At 35.1% G+C, this 21940-nt stretch overlaps 2 long non-coding RNA genes across 3 annotated transcripts; both read right to left on the minus strand.

Annotated features, from left to right (window-relative positions):
* Nucleotides 1-3009: 3009 nt before the first annotated feature.
* On the minus strand, nt 3010-14139 carry LOC128223006 (uncharacterized). The gene is made up of 9 exons (XR_008259269.1): nt 13982-14139; nt 11556-11660; nt 10820-10891; nt 9959-10063; nt 8135-8205; nt 6875-7008; nt 5922-6030; nt 5515-5586; nt 3010-4660 (listed from the first exon to the last, which is right to left on the minus strand). It is a non-coding gene; the product is annotated as an uncharacterized LOC128223006 (long non-coding RNA).
* Nucleotides 14140-14167: 28 nt separating this feature from the next.
* Nucleotides 14168-21159, minus strand: LOC128223007 (uncharacterized). 2 transcript variants are annotated; one of them, XR_008259271.1, is made up of 4 exons: nt 20894-21159; nt 17000-17118; nt 14725-14860; nt 14168-14183 (listed from the first exon to the last, which is right to left on the minus strand). It is a non-coding gene; the product is annotated as an uncharacterized LOC128223007 (long non-coding RNA). The 2 variants fall into 2 exon arrangements; XR_008259270.1 differs by lacking the exon at nt 20894-21159 and adding an exon at nt 19098-20848.
* Nucleotides 21160-21940: the final 781 nt, after the last annotated feature.

Here is a 21940-nt window from a genome sequence, read left to right on the forward strand (position 1 = left end):
AATCGACAGTGTATGTGAGGTTTATTATTCGAGTGCCACGTATATTGCATTTTTGACGGATGTAGCAATCGCCATATATCGACTAATTGGCAAGTGTTGATTATACTATTAATATCGTCTCTACATTTTTGGTGTGTGTCCATTTTGCCGTTCTTTTTATCTAGTGTATGGTCTAAAATCGTATTAAAATCGCCACCGATAATAAACGTTTTTTTCGTCATTTCCAAGCAGAAACTCATGTAAGGCTTTAAATATTTCCGGTTCATCTTTGTTAGGCCCATAAATATTTATTAAAGTTAATTCATCTTCATTCAATTTAATATCTAGTGCAATAATTCTACCTTCTTTAATTTCAGTATATTGTTGAGTTTCTATATTAGCGTTTGGATTTATAAGGATTGACACTCCTTTACAATTTGTACTATTCCCGCTAAAAATACAAGGTCCATTCCATTCTTCCTTCCATTTTGAAAATACTTTTTGTGAGCAATGCACTTCTTGCAGCATTATAATATTATAGTTTTTACTTTTTAACCACTCAAATACTTGTTTACGTTTACCGGTGTTGCCTAAGCCCCGAACATTTAATGATACTATTTGTGTTTCCATTTAGCGAACTTGAGAATAACTACGACACAACTTAGCCATAACAAAGAAAGTAATGAATTGTATAAAATATGCGACATTTGCAAAAAAAAACAATTGAACTTCGTTCATGATTCTGATGAACTTGTATAAGTTAATGCATTTTGGGGTATATTAGTCACGGCTATATCTAAAATTAAAGGGCGATGTATAATGATTTGCTAATTCAAATACAAAAAGTGAAAAAAATAAGCTTAGCAAATTTGTACAAGACATTCATCAAACATTTTGACACATAACTAAATAAATTTTTTTAGTGTAATGAAACACTTTAGTAACCAGTGATTCATAACATTGTGTATAATATATACACATTTCCATACACTTACATATACATACACGCATGCACAAACTTCTGTTTTAGTTTTTAAACCCATCTTACACACATTACATGTTTACCTGTTATAAAAGTTTTGAATATGATTGATCTAGCCTTAAAATTATGTTGTATGAAAACAAATACACTTAATACAGTTTTGATTTAGTTAGGTTTATCTATTAAGCCAGTTCATTTGGGCGGTGCGTATAAAAAGGATACACAATGCCTAGTGAACATGAAAATCTGCACTTTAAACAAAATATCAACAACAAAGCAATTTCATTCTCTATACACTTAACGAATAAGATTGATATATTTGTATTTCTATTTCCTGTATAATGTTAGTTTAAAAAATATACACTATAATGGGAAACAATATCTTAAAAAGTTACACAATTTGTTCAGTACACCATTATCCTAAATACAAATTATTTTAAGTTGTTTTAGAGAATGATGCTATCTGTGTTTGATTATGAGATATAATTGATCGACATGTAAAATCACGTTAAGGTTTCTAATTTATATTTAGAAAATGTATAGTAAGGGTCCCTTTCTCTCATATCAATTGTCCAGATAATATGGTATTGAGAAATCGTGCATCCACAGGATGATCAGATAGGAAAAGCATGTTATCACATTCCTCAGCTATACTTCACAACTTAAGTTCAGTGTAAGATATTATGTAGGTAGACGCTGACCCAGAATGCTCTTGTCCCAGTCGACACCTAGCCATTCTTTGTAGGAAGTGAAAGGGACTGGTTGTATTTTGCCACTTGAAGATTTGTGAAAAATTGAACCACCCCATGTCCACACCGCTTCTGATTCTGGAATCGATTTTCTTATACTGCCCAGGACATGTTGGTTGAGTTTTGTCAAATCCTCATTGATGAAAATTTGTGTACCCTTAAAAACTCGCCGGTTCATCATGACTTTGTCTCGCACGTGTCGTGACACAAATTTTACTAATATTTGCCTATGCTTATCTTTGTATTTTTTTCCAACTCGGTGAGATATATCAATGTCACTTGTATTTAAATTTAGGCCTTCAATGGTCGAATTGAGTTTTTCAATGACCTTCAAAATGTAATTTTACTGGGGTTTAATTAGTTTGCGTACGCACAACCTCGTAAACAAATTGTAAAAACAAGCGGCACCATTAATGTCATTTGGAATGGTAAATGATAGACGCCAGGAGTCTAAAATCGTTTTCTCTTTTGTATCGGCGGACTATCAGACTACTTTGACATCGAGACTTCGATTTAACCAACTGTTCATCTGTCCGGAGACCGGATAGACATGTAACACGTGTTCCAGTGGTGTTTCTTTCATCAACTTAATCACAATTAACAAAGACGAGCTTTGTACTTAACCCTTGATCGGCCTTTGCCTTATTCTAACCAAACACAGCCGACGGAAATAAAATTAAAACTAAAAATGATACCTGCATAGTTTTGCCTAAGTTTATGTTTCTTCCTTTATTTATACCTATGTGTACCCATGGAGCTTATTTTCATCTTATTATTCACATTGCGTATAATTTGTTGGCTGTCAAATCTAAAAGCGATGATGCAAAAGAAATCGGATATAATTGTCAAGGGAAATAACTGAGTAAGAGAATTTGACATATTTGTCATTCGGAAACTCGGACTTGTAGGTTGGCTGCTAATACGCGGTGCTAGAGTAAAAATATACTTCATAAAAAACGTCTAAATTTATTTTGGTTTTTTAATGTGTCCTCTTGTTAATGTAAATCTTCATTATTTCACACGTAACGTTTCAAACTGACCACAATATTAAACGGTTACCCGAACTGTGTTGGCCACTGGCTTATAGTATAACTTTTTGGCTACCATTTAGAGCACAAAGAGCCAATTCCCAGCAGCGGATCCCCCTTAAAGCCACTTCAGGGTTTCATCAAGATAATGACGTAGTATTTTGTTCCTCAAGTCCATTATATAGATCGCTCAATACATTGTATACATTCCATTCTGTAGGTGGAACTCCGTGAAGGAACTTTTTGTTCACCATCAGTGTAAAACAAAGCATCCTTTTAAGGCAAATTTATTTCACGTTGAAGTACATGTATTTTATACATTTCATTAAAAAATATAAGCAAAAGAATTGGGGGTCATCATTTTGCTTCAGAGCAAAAATAATCTAAAAACAAACAAACAAGAAGCGCCGTGGAGCGAGCCCTCACCTTTTTTCGAAGATTAAAACGAGTAAAATTAAATATTTTAATAATTAATAATGCCAGGGGATTGCCCCTTGATCTACACTTGAATATTGCAGAGACTGAGTCGAGTTGCCATGATTATGGAATTTTAAATAAATCATGGACATTTTATATACAAGTCATTTTTGGTTACATGCAGAGGGAAATAAAATAGTGAACGAGGTTAACAAGCACATATGTGAATACATTGTGCAATGAACAATGTTAATCTCTCACATTCATCACATACATTTGCCATCTTTACATGTCAAGAATATGTCACAAAATACAAGTGAGAAACTACAAAGTAACATGAACTGCAAACCAATGACTGACACCATGAAATTACACATTAACTGTGAATGTGTATAAAATACACTTCTCCATAAAATTCAAATGAGAAATTACTGTTTGAATAAAACAATCGGCAACTCTAAAAATCTATTTGTGACAAAAATTATTATGACATAATGTCACCACTACTGAGAACATTGTATCAGTGTTGTACATGACATACCCATTTCGTTAAATTCCATTTTTCATTTACAATGCAGTAGACCTTGGTCCCAGTTTTAGTTGTGACAAAATATAAATTCATTGTGGTCATTGTGTCAAAACTGTTTGAAAATAAAGTTAATTTATTGAAATTATTATTGTATAGAAACAATCGACAAATTCTTATCCTGGTAAACTTTCTGCAAATCAACTGAAATTATATTTATTAACCTAGATGATAAACAGTGCAAGCGAAAATAAAGTGCTTGGACAAGCCTTTTCAGCCATTTTGAAGTTTCCAAGGACTATTACTCTGACACACAAAAATGAACTCTGAGCAACTTTTGATAAAAAGGCTGGGTCATGTAACACTCGAAATGTGCTTATGATCCCATTGGCTGTTAAAAATATGCTCTTCAAAACCTCCGGAAATCTAAAAATGATTGAATCTAATTTTTAACAATGTAGAATAGTAACAATGACTTCATCATGATGACATAATAGATACATACTAAGAATAAAGCCTTAAGCCAGAGAAAAAATATTTTAGATTCTCATCCCAGCCCGCCCGTCAAATAAAAAAAAATAAACATGCCATTCAGCCCCATTTTTCTTCTTCAAAATACGGATGAGTATCAAAACATATTTTCCTCTGGCCTTTTGCTGCAATCCACTGTAAGATATAAAATAACCTCATATGCAGTGAACCATTGGCTTACAGAGACATGCTTGGACACCTTGACACTATGTACAAGATGTACTAGCACTTTGAACACTTATTATTGTTTCAGTGTGCAATCTGTCGTTATCCAACTGTGTAATGTGCTTTTTATTTAATTCCACTTCAGAGAATTCAAACACTTGTGGCTTTTGATTGAATTAATACAGTCTATCATCTTCAGTTCCCGTCTCATAGTAATGTTGAACACTTCGACATTTTCTTAGGAGTTGGCCTTGCTCCTCTGTTAAACGCTGAAAGTTCCTGGCTGAAATGCAAGAGAGGATTTAAGCTGGACAAAAGATAAAGGTTAAATAACATGAATAAATCACCAAGCCAGGAATATCGTTACACTTTAAATCATATATATAACTACCAATGTTATGAGCAACAGAAGAGTTCGAAGATATGTGCAAACTGGTTTGAGGAAATTGGAACTAGAGCTTGAAACTCTAAATGATCATGTGAATGTTGGTCTCACCATTCCACAAGTGGATTAAAAAATCACAAAATCGGCAAAAATGTATAACATTTCATGATTGCAACATCATTTGTGAGATATAAAATATTTGCCTCATGTACACAACTTTAAGTTGTATACAAGCATTCAGAGGTAGAATTTTAACAAACAGCAACACACCAATTTTAGAAAGCTTTTTGCATACTTTAGGAGGTAAAAAAAACTCATAGAGACTTGTCTTTAGAAAGCCTTTAAAACAAATATGATTGCATTTGAGCTGTGTTGTCTAAACAATGGTCAATCTCACGATTAATACAATTATGGAAAACAAGTATCAAATTTGTCCAAGATTTTGTCAAGGAAAAAATTATGACCAGATTTATCAAGACAGTGCCAAAATGTTCTCTTGAGTATAACAGGGCTTTTTTAAGTGACCTAACAAGTTAGTTTTTCGACAAAAGATGACCCAGTGCACACTGATGTGCTTCATTTCAACACCCACATTTCATCAGTAACTGGAAGCATACTTTGTCTATATAACAGACAGCAACATTGCTGCAAATCTATTGGATCATAAATAAAACTCTTTTTTTTAAGCGAACACTTTTAATGAGAAACAAGATAAGTCTACATCTGCAAGCAACATACAAACATGAATTTACCTTCAGGCAGCCCTTCAGCATGTTCAGAGATGACAGTGGATGGGGCAACTGTACCATTGTTCCCTGTAGCATCTGAAACACACAGTTAAGTTGAATGTTAACTGCTACAATATTATGAAAGCTTACTGGTATTCAGGTACAAAATTAACACATGCACTTACTGGATACATAAATTATAAATGTTACAAAAATTATTAGATCTAAATGTATTAATCAAGAAGTGTTGTCATTTTGGGCAACAATAAATCAAGGTGAACAAACATCTGCAGTTAAACTTCAACACGCACAATTCATTACACACTTTTAGCATACATCATGAGGTACTAAAGTCAATGCATGTCTAGGTGCAACATTAAAAAGTATGTACCTATTTACAGATAAAATGCTCAATTAAGCCTGCAGTTTACCAAGATAAGCATGGTCCACTTCTGATCTTCTGTTGATGCACCAAGAGCATCTTGAGATGGTTCCGAGATCTCTGTTGTTTCTGCAACTGTATAATCGTCTTAACAGCATCTGAAATGCATTGAAAGTGTTTCAAACTGCAACATTCTCGGTTCAGTCTATATTATATACCTGTGTTATAGAGGGTTGGGTTGAAGTCATGGGCAAACAGAACTGTAATAGCATTAAATAGTCATTCTAAAAAACTGGCGCCAGTTTTCTAGTAATTTTGGAAATCTCTCTCTATATATAAATATTGTTGAATAATGAACACCATATTTCCAAATAACATTATGATGCAGAATACCATAAAAAGTTAAATTACAAGTGCAGAGCTCCTGATAATTCTGTAGGGTTAATGGTACTGTTTGCTGACCATTTTGGACCAAGCATATTGTTCACTTGTGGTTGAAATTAGCACAAGCCTACAAGCGCCGCACTCGTAAAATACGTTCCGGGCTGGCTTAGATCCTGGGTTTTATACAGCAGGGCTTGTTTAAAATTGTATTGCCAAGCAGAAGTATAAGAATTCTGGTTTCCTCATTCAAAAGATAAGGTTTTAATGCAAAAAGTTATTTTACTCTACTGGTGTTTGGGTGTAAAAGATATTAAAATACAAGGAATAATAATGTGCATACTTTTTGTGTTGTTTGTTCTTTATTTTAACTTGTATTTAGGAGGGAAAATTCAGGAATGTATTTATGGCATTATACGATTAAAAAAATCAGCTTTGTCAACTCCTGGTTGTGAAAGAAATGGGAAATATGAATTTTGTTGCTCCCGCTCCTTGCTTCAACTTTTCTTGGTCACAATCGAACAAATAAACAAATATTTGGTGTGGCCTAAAGTTCATACATTACCCATAAAAGTACAGTGCATTTATTCCTGAAATTGTTTGAGCTCATAAATGCCTTACTTTTGCTTCTTCCTTCCTGCTTGAATGCAATATGTCTCTCGCAGAGAATATATCCTCCAAATATTTTCCGCAGATGCCTCTCACTCTGATCAACCATATCCTGTAGCTGCTCCTGGGTCAAATCTTGAACATTGCTGCAAAAAGAAATGTACAAAAATAGAAAAACATGTCCAGCAAACAATTGCTTAAGATTACTAAGTATGCTTACGGTACATAGCATTGTTTTATATACCGGATAGGTAAAGTTTAGCACAAGTCACCTATAGCTGATGTAGAAGTGTTTCACAACTCCATGGAAAGGTGTCTGTTGTAGCCCTTTCCATTGGCGAAGCAGTCACCAGTGTTTTTATTGTTTATAGTAGTACATGAAAGAAACTAACATTATTCATAATATGTGCACTGAACACATCCTTAATCAATAAAATGTAATGACAAAACAAGATTCCTTGAGAGCAAGGTTAATTATCTAGTCTATGTGCAGGTATCTCACTTAAACAGTTGTGGGATCATTCTGTATCAGGGATACATGTAATGATGTATGTCTTTCTGACAAGCTTTTAAAACAGACACATTCAGGTTTGACCGGTGAAGGAAACAAGACCTTTCCGGTTACCTTATACATTTAATCTCGATCTTGAATTCCATTATTTTTTCTCCATGGTCATTTCACTTTTACAGAATCAACTTCATCATTCTCTTCAGATATTGCCTGGTTTTCATTCCCTTTGTTCATTATGAAATGATTATCAATGTTTCAACCAAGAAAATATGCTAATATGTTAACAAGAGGGCCATGATTGCCCAAAGAGTTGTAACTTTATTTGAAGATTTTTCACTCCCCCGCGGACCAGGCACCATGGTGATATTTTCTTTGAAAAACAGACATGCTAAAACTGATAGGATTGTATGTACACAAACATATGTCAGATGTCCTAAAATCAATTTTAAGTTACATACAAACATTCTGAGGTACAAGTTGAACACACAACAAGTGAGCAATACACAAATCTTGAGAAGCTTTTAGCATACTTTGTGAGGTAATCAAACCGCAGTATAGCTGATGGTATTTTAAAATTTATAACATTTTGTAAGGAACACACACACAAACACACACATTCCGAGGTATATCTTAATAAGCATTGTGTCTACTTTATGAGGTACCTTTTGACAGAAAAAGTCTTTCAGTTATGAACATGAACAGACTGTGATCACCAGCGACAAATAATTACTCAAAGAAAGTTGGTTTCGTATTCAATTTACCTTGAGGCGGCCCTTCAGCATGTTCAGAGACAACTGTGGATGGTAAACTATCCCTCTGATTTCTACAGCATCTGAAACACAAATTTAAGTTGAATGTAAACTGTTACAAACTCATTAAAGCTTAAAACTTCACAAAAATATACTGATATTCAGGTATAAACAAGAGCTGTCACAGTATGTGACGAATGCCCCCGAATGTGATATTGACCTACGAACAAGGTCAGACAGTACATGAAAAGTTATACATATGGCAAGTTATTTTAAATTGCCTCTGAACATAAAAAAATACCACCCATACTTGACAACCTACACTGTTATGTCCTTATATTCAGAATTCCCTTGTGAATAAACACTTGTGTATCTTTCACCTTAGAGGTAGGGACACGGGTCTTGCACACGACACATCGTCTTCGTATGTGGAACACATGTAGCAAGTGATTTTAAAATCTGTCCATACAAGGGAAAGTAACAGCCCGGACACGACAACCTATACTCTATGTCCTTATATGCAGCACTCCATTGTGAATAAACACTAAGTATGACCTTGACCTTTGAGGTAGGGACACGGGTCTTGCACGCGACACGTCGTCTTGGTATGTGGAACACATGTGGCAAGTTATTTTAAAATCTGTCCATACAAGGGAAAGTTACAGCCCGGACACGACAACCTATACTCTATGTCCTTATATGCAGCACTCCATTGTGAATAAACACTAAGTGTGACCTTGACCTTTGAGGTAGGGACACGGGTCTTGCACGCGACATGTCGTCTTGGTATGTTGAACACATGTGGCAAGTTATTTTAAAATCTGTCCATACAAGAGAAAGTTACAGCCCAGACACGGCAACCTATACTCTATGTCCTTATATGCAGCACTCCATTGTGAATAAACACTAAGTGTGACCTTGACCTTTGAGGTAGGGACACGGGTCTTGCACGTGACACGTTGCCTTGGTATGTTGAACACATGTGGCAAGTTATTTTAAAATCTGTCCATACAAGAGAAAGTTACAGCCCGAACACGACAACCTATACTCTATGTCCTTATATGCAGCACTCCATTGTGAATAAACACTAAGTGTGACCTTGACTTTTGAGGTAGGGACACGAGTCTTGCACGCCACACGTCGTCTTGGTATGTGGAACACATGTGGCAAGTTATTTTAAAATCTGTCCATACAAGGGAAAGTTACGGAGCCGGACGGACGGACAGACAGACTGACGATGCAATTTAATATGCCCACCTTCGGGGGGCATAAAAATAACACATGCAATTATAAACTAACTAGATGCTTACATCACTAAATAACAAACATACAATATCTGGATGTATAAATCAACAATTGTTTGTTGTTCTGAGAAATAATGTCCCTGAGGTGACACCAAATAAGTGACAAAATAACCCAGACTCTATGAATCTAATAATTTAAGAACAAGAATAAGTTTTACTAAATAAAGCTTAAAAAACATTCTGAGGTTTAACTTCAACACACACATTCCATTACAAACTTTTAGTATACATCATGAGGTACTTTAAAGACTGTGCTGGTCTAGGTGCAACAGAAAAAAGAATGTACCTGTTTCAGTCATAAGCTCAATTAATGTCAGGATGGCTCAGAGGTAGAGTGTCCTCCTCACAACCAAGAGGTGAGCACTAGGTTTGATTCCCGCTCAGAAAATGTTCTAGTTTCCACTCATATGTACACTGTCTTAGTACTGAATTTGACTAAGGAAACCGACTGGAGTGTGTTTAAAATTAGCTGTTAGCTTTACACAATCGGGCTTAAATAAAGTAGTATAAACTAATGAGCACTCAAGTTTACCATGATAAGCATGTTCCAAGACTTCTGCTGATTCACTGAGGGCATCTTCAGATGTTTCTGTGACCTCTGTAGTATCTACAGCTGTATGACCATCTTTAACAGCATCTGAAATGTATCAAAATTCTATACCACGCGCACATCTGCCATGTCACAATGCCGTGAGATAGTATTTAAAGTATTTGTCTTATGTTCACAAACATAGGTTTCAGGAGATGTAAGTTTAGTTTTAAGTTACCATACAAGCACTCAGAGCTACAATTTTGACAAACAGTAACACACCATTAGTTTCAAGCTGTTGGCATATTCTGTGAGGTAATAAAACATAGAAATATGTCTTTTGAAAACTTTCAAATGAAGTATGATTGAATTACATCTGTATGGTTTAAACATCTGCCAATCTGATGATCAATTCAATTATGTTAAACAAGTATAAGAGTTGTCCAAGAATTTGTACAGGGAAGCAATCTCACCATGTTTAAGAAAGGTAAAAAAAATGGTTAAGACGGTATAAATAGGCTATTTCTTATGTGACCTAACAATTAAGTTTTCCGACACAAGATGACCCAATTCACACAGAGGTTCTTCATTTCAACACACACATTTCACCAATATTTTTACGCATACTTTGTCCAAATACATGTTAAAGAGTATAATAAGCCTGATTTTAATAGATGACAAGATATCTAACATTTGTAAGCAACACACACACACACACATATTCCATGTTCATCTTTACAAGCATTATGTCTACTTTATGAGGTACCTCATCACAGAAAAATAGTCTTAAGTAATTAACATCAACAGATTGTGGTCACCAGCGAGAAATAACTATGTAAAGGTTGGTTTTTGTATTCAATTTACCTTGAGGCGGCCCTTCAGCATGTTCAGAGACAACTGTGGATGGGGCAACTGTCCCACTGTTCCCTACAGCATCTGAAACACACAGTTGAGTTGATTGTATTCTGTTACAAACTCATTAAAGCTAAAAGCTTCACACATATATACTGGTATTCAGGTACAAAAATAACACAAGCAATTATTAACTAACTAGATGCTTACATCGCCAAATTACGAACATACAAGATCTAGATGTATAAATCAGCATGTGTTTGTCATTCCGAGAAACAATGTCCCCCAAGGTGACACCCAATGAGTGATTAAATAACCCAGACTGAATAAATCTGTTGATTGAGAACAAGCATAAGTTTTACTGAATTAAGCTTAACAAACTTTCTGAGGTTTGACTCCAACACACACACACACACACACACAATTCATTACAAACTTTTAGCATACATCATGAGGTACTTTAAAGTCGATGCTTGTCTAGATGCAACAGAAACATGTATGTACCTGTTTCAGATCATAAACACAATTAATGTAAGGATGGCTCAGAGTTATAGTGTCCGCCTCGCAGCCAAGAGGTGCTAGGTTTGATCCCCAGTGAGGAAAATGTTCTAGTTTCCTCTCATATTTACACTCAGTACTGGTGAGTTTGACCAAGGAAACCGACTGGAGTGTGTTTAAAATAAGCTGTTAGCTTTTACACAATCAGGCTTAAATCAATTAGTATGAACTAATTAGCACTCAAGTTTACCATGATAAGCATGTTCCAAGACTTCTGCTGATTCACTGAGGGCATCTTCAGATGTTTCTGTGACCTCTGTAGTATCTGCAGCTGTATGACCATCTTTAACAGCATCTGAAATGTATCAAAATTCTATACCACGCGCACATCTGCCATGTCACAATGCCATGAGAAGTATTTGTCTTATGTTCAAAGACAGGGTTTCAGGAGTTGTAAGGTCATTTTAAAATTTTAAGTTATATACAGTCATTTATCACACAGCAACACACCATTATTTAAAAACTTTTGGCATACTTTGTGAGGTAATAAAACATAGACAAGTGTGACCTGGATCTTTTACAAAGGGAAACAGGTCTTAAAGGCTGTCTTTATGTGGTTTACAGATGTGCAAAGTTATTTTAAAATCTGTCCAAACATCAAAAGGTTACAGCCTGGATATGACCACCTATACTCAATGTACGGTATGTATATTGAACAATCTATAATGATCAAACACAAAGTGTGACTTTGACCCTGGAGGTAAGAACACAAACCTTGCACGTAACACATGCCTAAAGTATACTAAACATGTGTGCCAAATAATTTCAAAATTTCCATACATGTGAAAGATAGAGTTCGGACATGAACAGATATACTCTATGTCATTAAACGCAGCATTCCATAGAAATCAAACCATAAGTGTGACCTTTGAGGTAGGGACACGGGTCCTGCAAGTGGAATGTCATCTTTGTATGCAAAACAGCAAGTTACTTTGAGAACTGTCTATACATGAAGAGGATACAGTCCGGGTTATATAGTGTAATTTTGACTTTGGAGGTAAGGACATTGGCCTTGCACACAACATAACGTCTTTGTATGCATAACACATAAGTATTTTAAAATCAGTCCATAGATGACTTCATAACAGTCCAGACACAACTGGGAGGGACAAAGGACACACGGATGATTTTAATTAGCCCAATTGGGATTCATAATCATTTATGAGATATCATAAAAGTATCTGTCTTCAGCACACAACCATGTATATCAAGCACCATAAAATCATTTTACAATTTAAAATTATGACAAACCTTCTGAGGTACAATTCTAACACACTAAGGATAAATGAGCTGGAGGTAATTTTACATAATGATGAACTGCAGTATAGATGATTGTGTGGTCTTGACAAAGGCCAATCACATAATGAATTAATTATGGAAAAAACTATTCATTTCAACAGTTTTAAGATTCCCACAAACGTTCTGATGAACAACTTTTAAACACAAAATTCTAACAAACAAAAAAACAAGACACAGACTGAAAAAGTAAAAAAACTATTGAGATTTTTTTATTACTTTGTGGATTTTTACGGCAATAGTAGGACAGGGCTTTCCGTAATCTTGTTCAAATGGAGAACAAAATTATGAATATTCAAATGGTTGGGCGGAAAATTAAGTCATATAACTTTTAGATGAAATTGGAAAATAAAATAATGTAAGGCAAATACAGTGTACATGAAATGAGTCAGAGAACATGACATTGCCAGGCTTTTATATATCATATGTCATGTGTAAATTCGAACTACGACAGAAAAAAATTGTCTCTCTGTATTTAATAATACAAAAAGAATTGTTTGCTTTAAAAAATTTTAAGGCAATATGATTTTTTTTATTAAACATTAAATCCAATGTACATGCTTCTTAGAAACAGTAAGTACCAAATGTTTTAATAATCAATATTTTGAACGCTAAAAGACTTTTCATGTACACTGAATATGTAGTTCTCAATTTTGCATATTCAGAAAAACCATGCAAATAACAAAAACAATTAACAAGGAACATCTCGATATTACTGAATTGTTCAAAAACCACAGGCTTGACATCATTTTTCTGCAAAATATGGTATACAAGTTTGTAAATGCAGAGACATTGATGTCAACATTATGATTCAACTTACTATCATAAAGTTGCCGATAGTTGTCTGGATTCAAGTTAAGTCCATTTGAATGAAATAGCTTTGATTGTGTGCACCTTGCTAATAAAACAATTTCATTTACAAGGAATTCAATTATGATTAAGTCATGTCTGTATCTACACCATAGGCTATGTAATAAATTATAACTTACATTTCAATCAAGACAAAATAGTAGTATATATCCGTAAGTTTTTATAGGTTTTAAAGGGAATAATTCATAAAAACAAGCAATGAAAGAAATAATTCAACACTTAACGAAACTAGAGGTTGAGGTTGTATGATGGTCTATTATTAAAATTTGTGACGTCATAAAGCTCACACCAAATTGGGGTATCAATAGGGGAAATCAATAATACAAATTTTACCCAAGTGAGATGCAATACCCGTCAGACTTTATTTAACATCCAACAGAGTTTGAGTACAATGCATTCAGTATTTTGACTTCAATTAAAAAGAAGAGAAAATTAAAACATTTTATTTACCTTTCGCTTTCTCCAAGGTACATCAGCAACACCATAATCGTACCTCAATTCAGTGTCTTTGCTGATCATTTCAGTTGCATACAGACAGAGTCTTGGTTGATGTCTGTCATCAACAACTTTAACCATTTTGCAATGAGGCTTTGTGTATCGGTCCAAGTCGTTGACCATGCGTGCCAGACACATGCTTTTTGAGGCATCGATGCTATTAAAACAATTGAAACATAACATTACTACAAAGAAAGGAAATGTATTATGACAAATGTCCCTATGTGTTTAATGTTCCTATGTGTTTTTTCACCACTTTGGGTGTCATTAGATTTTTTTTTATTTTGTGAACAACAATGCTTCAGTTTAAAATATTGAAACCAAGAAAACTATTGACTTTGATAATGTTTTTTTTGTTTGGAGAATGCACCCGACATGGCTTAATATTTTAAACCACACATATTTTCCAGTCATGGGGAAAATGTATGTTTTTTGCACTGGGAATAGCGCTGAATTTTAACCCAAAATTACCGCCCAGACACGACAAGATATTATGCCAATGCATAGTTTTACAGAATAAAACTTAACTGTAACCATGTAATCTGAGAGAGAGTTTTGGTACGACCACAAGGACATCACACTATCCAGACTTTATCAATGGACAAAAAGACAAGCTAAAAAAGTAGTGTATAAAAGAAAATAAATAGCAATTTATTACTACAAAAATTATAGCTTACACAAAAACTATATATACATACCAGTATTCCTTGTTGTTATGTCTGAAATGGTATTTGAACATTTCATCACCATCAGACTGCTGTTTACATAGTTCTCCTCTGTACTCGAGAATAAACTGCCCCTTCAAGAGCTCTTGCCTAGCAAACACTCCATTACCTGGAACCAGTAAATAGTGTTTTAGCCAGGAATTAAAAAGGGCAGGGTGGGCCAAAAACATGGTGCTTTCTTAAATGGGAAAACAATGCATTGTATTGATATCAAAGTACATGCATGTTCATGCACACATTGTAGTAATATCCCAGACAATGCGAATGTCCGTCGGACAGTCGGACATGTCCGGTATATTTCCATTTTGACCGACGGAACTTTTGTTTTGGTCGGTCACAATGTCCGGTGAAAAATTACAGTCAGCACCGTTTAATTTTCGGAAAATTTACTTTCACTTTCTAAATAAATGGTCAGAGTTATTTGTAACTATTATATCATGACTATTCAGCCTGTTAATCCGTGTATCACTATTTGTAAACCCCGTTTTGCACATGTTTCCGTAAAAGCCGAAAAAACACGTAAGGTTACGATTTCAGTTCGTACTCTACTACTTTTTAATAGACGGAATTTTACGGAAATGTTCGGACCTTGCTAAATTCCGTATGTATTTTTTTCGGCAAAGTGGTTCCCGGCAATCGTGTTAATTTAAATATGATGATTATACCGAGCTGACACTCTTTCCGCTCTGTTTAACATTGCCAATAACAAGAACTCTACTTTTGTTGTGTCTGAGTTTGAATTGTAGTAAAATTCGTTATATTTTTTAACTGTACTGTATCTTTAATTTAAAGATGAATTAAAAGAGTAAGATCTGGCTGCTCCATGGGTTGACGAACCGGATATGAGTTTTTTTGGGAGGAAAAAATAATGACTTAAGATCCGAAATATTGATTTTTTTGACCTGATGTTTAGCTTCTTTTTTGTAATTTATAATAGTACACATCTAACCAAGTAGATCTAAACCTGCTATAATGGGGAGTTACAAAACTTATTTAAAAAGAGGCTTAAAATCAAGGTTTAGGCTGATGTAACTGAATACTGTTTGTAACATTGCGACAGGTAAAAATTTGGTGCGACAGGTAAACTTTCAGTGTTTACCTGTCGCAATGTCCTGTGAAGAAAAAAGTTTTCGCGTTGTCTGATATCCCGACCGATTGCTCTTAATTCTTCTTTCTTGTTCATTTTCACTTCAGACACTTTCTTTACCATCTCGGGTTGTTATCACCAGGGCTCTCACAAGGCTGAATTTTTGGGGAGAAGTCACTTCTCCCACCAGTCAAATTAGGGAGAAGTGGGGGGACTTTAAGGAGAAGAGATACTTATCGTAAAACCTGAGATAAATATTGTGCCATGCCACCAAATTTTAAATTCACATTTACTTTGATTGCTTTTTCTAGATGGAATGTTAAAAAAGTGTTCTTTTTTGGCCTATCAAAAGTGTACTTGTCTAGAGTCTCCTTTTTGCAATGTATAGTTTACCTCCAAAAAAAAACAAAGACAAAAAAAATTGACAGCAAAAAACAACAAATAAAGGGCAATATTTATATATCCAGTATTTTTAAGTTATACTCCAGACAAGGTAAATTGCAATGGACCGACCGACAAACCGACCACAGGGTGACTCCAATATACCCCTTCAAACTTCGTTTGTCGGGGGTATAAAAATGCGAGTGAAAACTCTTGAAAAAGAGCAACTTTCAATTTGTTTACTTTCCATTTCTTGTAAACACACAAAATGATGACGTATACACAACTCACACGTTGTAGACTGTTATTTCGTGCTCAGATTCTAGACGGCAGTATTTGACTTATATCAATTTTGAGGCACAGTCCATCATCATGAAAAGCAATAATATTTTTAAAGTTTTTTTATGCATTGATATTTAATATCTACGAAGGCCGATGGTGATGATCAAACTAATCCGACATAGCAGCCAAAATTAACAAACTGTCCAAAGAAACTGTTACTCAATGGGAGACGAAACTCCACCTAGAATTAGACTTCAATACAGACAATGATGAGAACATCGGCAAGATATTTTGTGCAGACTGCATATCAGACCTACTCAAAACATTTTTGTTTTTACAAACCTTATGCTTTGATTATGACACAGAAAACATTGTTGTTGTTTTTAAGTACATACATTTTTCTAACAAACACAAAGGGGTGAGCAGTATTTTTTTCTAAATTCAATTCCCTGACTAAGTCCACAAATATGCTGCTAATGTATCACGACAAAATCATACCTATGTATTGATCGATATACTGCATATAGCACAAATTCAGCTCAATTTCAGCCGTGTTTGTCTGAAGGTAGTTTTGGTTGGCTTTTTTCTGCAAGGGCGTTGATTCTGGCCAAAAACATCTGCAATTGCAATAAAATGAGGCTGGAACAATGACAACATATCAACAACAGTCTGATGTAAACAGCCACCAGTCTGCGAAATAACTTTTCAGATGAACTTGCCCTTTCGGGCATCTCCCTGGCAATTTTAACTTGCCCGGACCAATTTTCACTTGCCCGAATAAATTTCAAATAAAATATAAGCAAAGATCACATCAGAGTTGTCTTTGAAACGCTTGCATCGGACTGGTTTAAATCAAGCGTCCAATCGGCTTTCAATTTTATATGCATAGTTATAAGCGTCTATTGATTCGGACTGCGGAGTAAGTGTACCAGTCGATACAGACCGCGTAAAACGTCATCAAATTTAGCGACTTTTACAAAGTCGAGTAATACGTCATCAAATTTAGAGTATTTACTTTGTTTGTTGATTTTCGGATAAACGATTTCGTTCTCTTTTTTCACTTGCCCGATCGGGCAAGCAAATACGATTTTTTACTTGCCCGGCGGGATTTTTACTTGCCCCGGGCATCGGGCACATGGGTTATTTCGCAGACTGAGCCACTATTCAATCCACTTACTTCTCGCGCCAGTTAATGACATAACCATCTGGGTTTACACAAATGACATGCTTAATCAATGCTGTGTATCAAAGTGTTTCATCTAGGCTTTTTAGCATAGCTCCCAATACTGCCCTGTGTGATTGGTGCTTTATGAGCAGACAATGTGTTTGCATAATTAGACCCTAGCTTATCTCATTATCAAATAAGTAAGTCATAATGAATCAATGTAGTCTAAATAATTTCGTGAATCTACATTTCCCATAAACATATTAACTAGATGTTGTCAAAACAGCATGCATTTAAAAAAAAACGGGCAAAAGTTACTAATGAAGGTTTTCTGAAGTCAGTCTGTGAAATAGCATTTTTAACCAAAGGCCACTTGGACAAAATCCATATATCATAAGGCCTGAAAGTTCCAAAAGAAATGAGGAGTACATGGATGTGTACTGAGTCCTATCTGCTATTACTGTGGCAGTCATTGAAATTAGACTTTCGGATGAACAAGCCCGAATTCTTATACTATTGCATGGAATCATGTTTTTGAACAAGCCCTGCTATATAAAATTCAGAATTTGAGCAAGCCTGGAAGACATTTTACCAGTGCAGGGCTTGCGGGCTTGTGCTAATTTCGACCACTGCTGTGGAAAATATGAAAAAGAAACACATGCTCTCATTCTTCCGATATTTCGACATCTTCTGAAATGGATGGGTCTTTTTACAATCAATAATAGGATCGTTTTTATTTGAAAATAAACAATTGTGTTACAGCCATTTAAATTTCAAAGATTAACAGAAAGACAAATTTGAAAACATGGTTTGGCAGCCTTTTAACATCTTACTTTTGCTTTCACATTACGATAAAGATCGGTGAAAGCTTATAGTTTCCATTTAACTGTATTAGTATTATGCAATAATATACTTATATTCTATATTTCACACCTGAATTCATCCTTTTTAAAACAAAGGCAATAAATTTAATCAGATCAGTTATGCAATAAAACTTTAATACTCCAACAATGACTGTAAAAATGACTTCTGACTTAAACAACATGCACATGTTGCCGCACATTTAAGACCATGATTTAGGAAATAAATTGATATTAATTTTTGTTTTACTCAAATCTGGGGCATTTATTCTGTTGATGTTTGTGTTGTCAATGTATATGTATACAAATCATACTGCATCGATTGTGGCTGCACATGCAGATTCTTGCCTAGTCTAAAATAATAGACATGTTATATGGGATTCTTCCGATCCATAACTTATATACGGGTTTGTGCAAAAACAGGGGGGTTTTGAAAAATATTGAAATTGTATTTAGAGAAGCATTTTAGGTTTGAAATAGATAATAAAGGTTTATATTCATATTTTACAGTGCAAGTGCAAAGATATTTTGCACAAAACAAGCATAAGATGCATTAAAACAAAGGATTTACCTTTCCAACAAAACGAAACTTGACCGACACAGACAACAATTGTACCAAGCTTAAAACTTGACCATCTTCGGCAAGCTTCGAGAAAGACCTCTTATATACAATCGTTACAACTCGGCCATGGCTGAAGTGTTCCAATTGTTGTTAAACTGTGAACCGCAGCCTTGCAGGTGTCATTCATGTATTGTATATTGTTATGTTTTGACAGTATGAAATGAAGAAACATGCATCAAACTCATAATAATTTGTTGGATATTTGTTTTTTTTTGTGTACGGAACTATTATTTAAGTAACATTATCTGGTAATATTTCTTGTTTTTAAGATATTTTATAGATGCAATCGGAATAACTACCCACATTCGATACAAAATAACTTGTACGTGAATGATTTGCCATATCAAAAATCGTAAAATATATCACTGTCAATGTATAATTATAGTGGTCAATATTAAATATTGACCACTACAATTATACATTGACAGATACTGTCAATGTATAATTATAGTGGTCAATATAAGCACAAGCCCTGCACTGGTAAAATGTCTTTCGGGCTAGTCTAAAATAATAGACGTGTCATAAGGGATTCTTCCAATCCCTAACGTCTAAACGGGAATGTGCCAAAAACGGGGGTGTTTTAAAAATATTGAAATTGTTTTAAGTAAAGAATTTTATGGTTGAAATTGATCATAAAGAGTTAAATTCATATTTTGCCATGTAAGTGAAATATTATTTTGCACTAAACAAGCATTTAATGCATTAAAACAAGTTGTTTACCTTTCCAATAAAATGAAAGTTGACTGACACAGATAACAATTATGCGAAGGGGAACAACTTGATACAATCGTAATAACTCGGCCTCCTACGACAATACTTCGAGATAGACCTCGTTATACAATCGTAACAAGTTGGCCATGGCCGAAATGTTCCGAGCGATTTAAAACTGTGCCCTGAAGCCTTGCAGGTGCCCTTCATGTATATATCGTTATGTTTTGACAGAATGAAATGAAGAAAAGCCGTCAAACTCATAATTACAAGTTGGATATTTTTTTTGTATGCGTACGGAACTAATATAAAATAACATTATCTGGTAATATTTCTTGTTATTATATTGTATAGACGCTATATGCTTTAACCCGGAATCCTGATCGGAACAACTACCCACTTTTGATACTAAACAATTTGTACGTGAAGGATTTGCCATATCAAAAATCTAAAAAAAATCCGTCAACGTACAATTATTTGGACTACTTTCGGGCTTGCTCAAATTCTGAATTTTAAATAGCAGTGCTTGTTAAAAAATTTGATGCCAAGCAAAACTATAAGAATTCAAAAGTTTAATTTTCACGACTGCTAATTCTTGCCTACTGGTAAACCACAAAATGTCAGTTCTTGAGTTCTAACTGCATGATCAGGCACCTCGCATCTGTTGCATGTTTTCGATATTGAGAGAGCCAGTTTTCACACACTATTATCTCCTTTAACCACCACATAAGCACGTACTAAACACCGTTAAAAACCTTACTATAAAGTGTATATATGTATGATATATCATTATACAGTACAGGTATGTGCCATGTGTAGTCATTCTAAAATGACTAATGTCATGTGCTGTGTTACGAAACAGTCTTAAAACAATGGTACAGAACGATGTTGAAGTGTTCTCCGACATCCATTACTTTCCATAAAAAGGTATTACAATAGAATTGATACGTACACACTTCAAAATCCAACCAATTTGCAAAAATCCTACAGCAGAAAAAACTGTCCGCCATCATTAGAATCGATAATACACAACTTACCTCGGCAAGCCGCCATGTTGTTCCCACACCACGTGAGGTGTCGATGGTAGTGCGCATGCCCAATGCGCGAATTAAACAGGTGCCCGCGGGGGCGGACCTGGCATGCGCAGCGAAACGGAGAGCCAATGCGCATGCCCGACTTTAAACTTTTTCCGCGCCCTGTTTTCGTATGTCAATGTGTGCAAGCACACTCAAACACACGACACACTATACAACGTTATTTAGAGGTAATCTTCATATTTAACCAGGAGAGTCTGGTGAACATTATAACGCTGTTCAGAGGTTTAAACTTCCGAGGTAACGGGACAATTAACCTCGGAAGTAAATTGTGCCTCAGAAGGTTGCTGTGTACTCATATGTTTAACCTCCAAAGGATATAAGCGCAAACGCACACACACACACACACACACACACACACACACGTACTTGCAAGCACCGCCAACTGAGGACACGCAACATTTCACATCCAAATGAGGACACCATTTTCCAGGGTGTCATTTCGAAAAATAATTACGTCAATGTGTTAAACGGACTTAAAGCTATCTGGGTAGAGGTTTAAATACGTAAACATTTTTTAACAAAACACCGCCAACCAGGGACACTGACACACCCAAAAAATGCGAACGAAACACCTCCAACCGAGGACATTCTGCCTCCGACCTCCAAATGAGGACAATTTATTACCAGGCAAATTTGAAGAAAAAAACAAAGCGGTTGTTCGGGAAACGTTATACGTCAACCTGTTCGTTGTGTGATTTGACTGTAAACCCTCATTTAAGAAAAAAAATATACTCGGACAACGAAGAACCCAACGGGGGTCACACCGACCTCATTGGTTCATTTGTTTAACATTCTGCATGGCGTTTTTTAACAGATTCCGTCTGTCATTCTTACATGTTTGCTTCCTTGATCCACATATATCCCTCGATATTCTTTGTTTACGACAAATAACAACTTCTAAATCTCAGAATCTGTCCAGGATGCACATTATCAAGTATGTTCATTCTAGATGGACCTTCGATTTCGATTTCATTATTCTGTCAAAGT

The sequence above is a fragment of the Mya arenaria genome, chromosome 17 (assembly GCF_026914265.1).
Source record: "Mya arenaria isolate MELC-2E11 chromosome 17, ASM2691426v1".
Taxonomy (NCBI): domain Eukaryota; kingdom Metazoa; phylum Mollusca; class Bivalvia; order Myida; family Myidae; genus Mya; species Mya arenaria.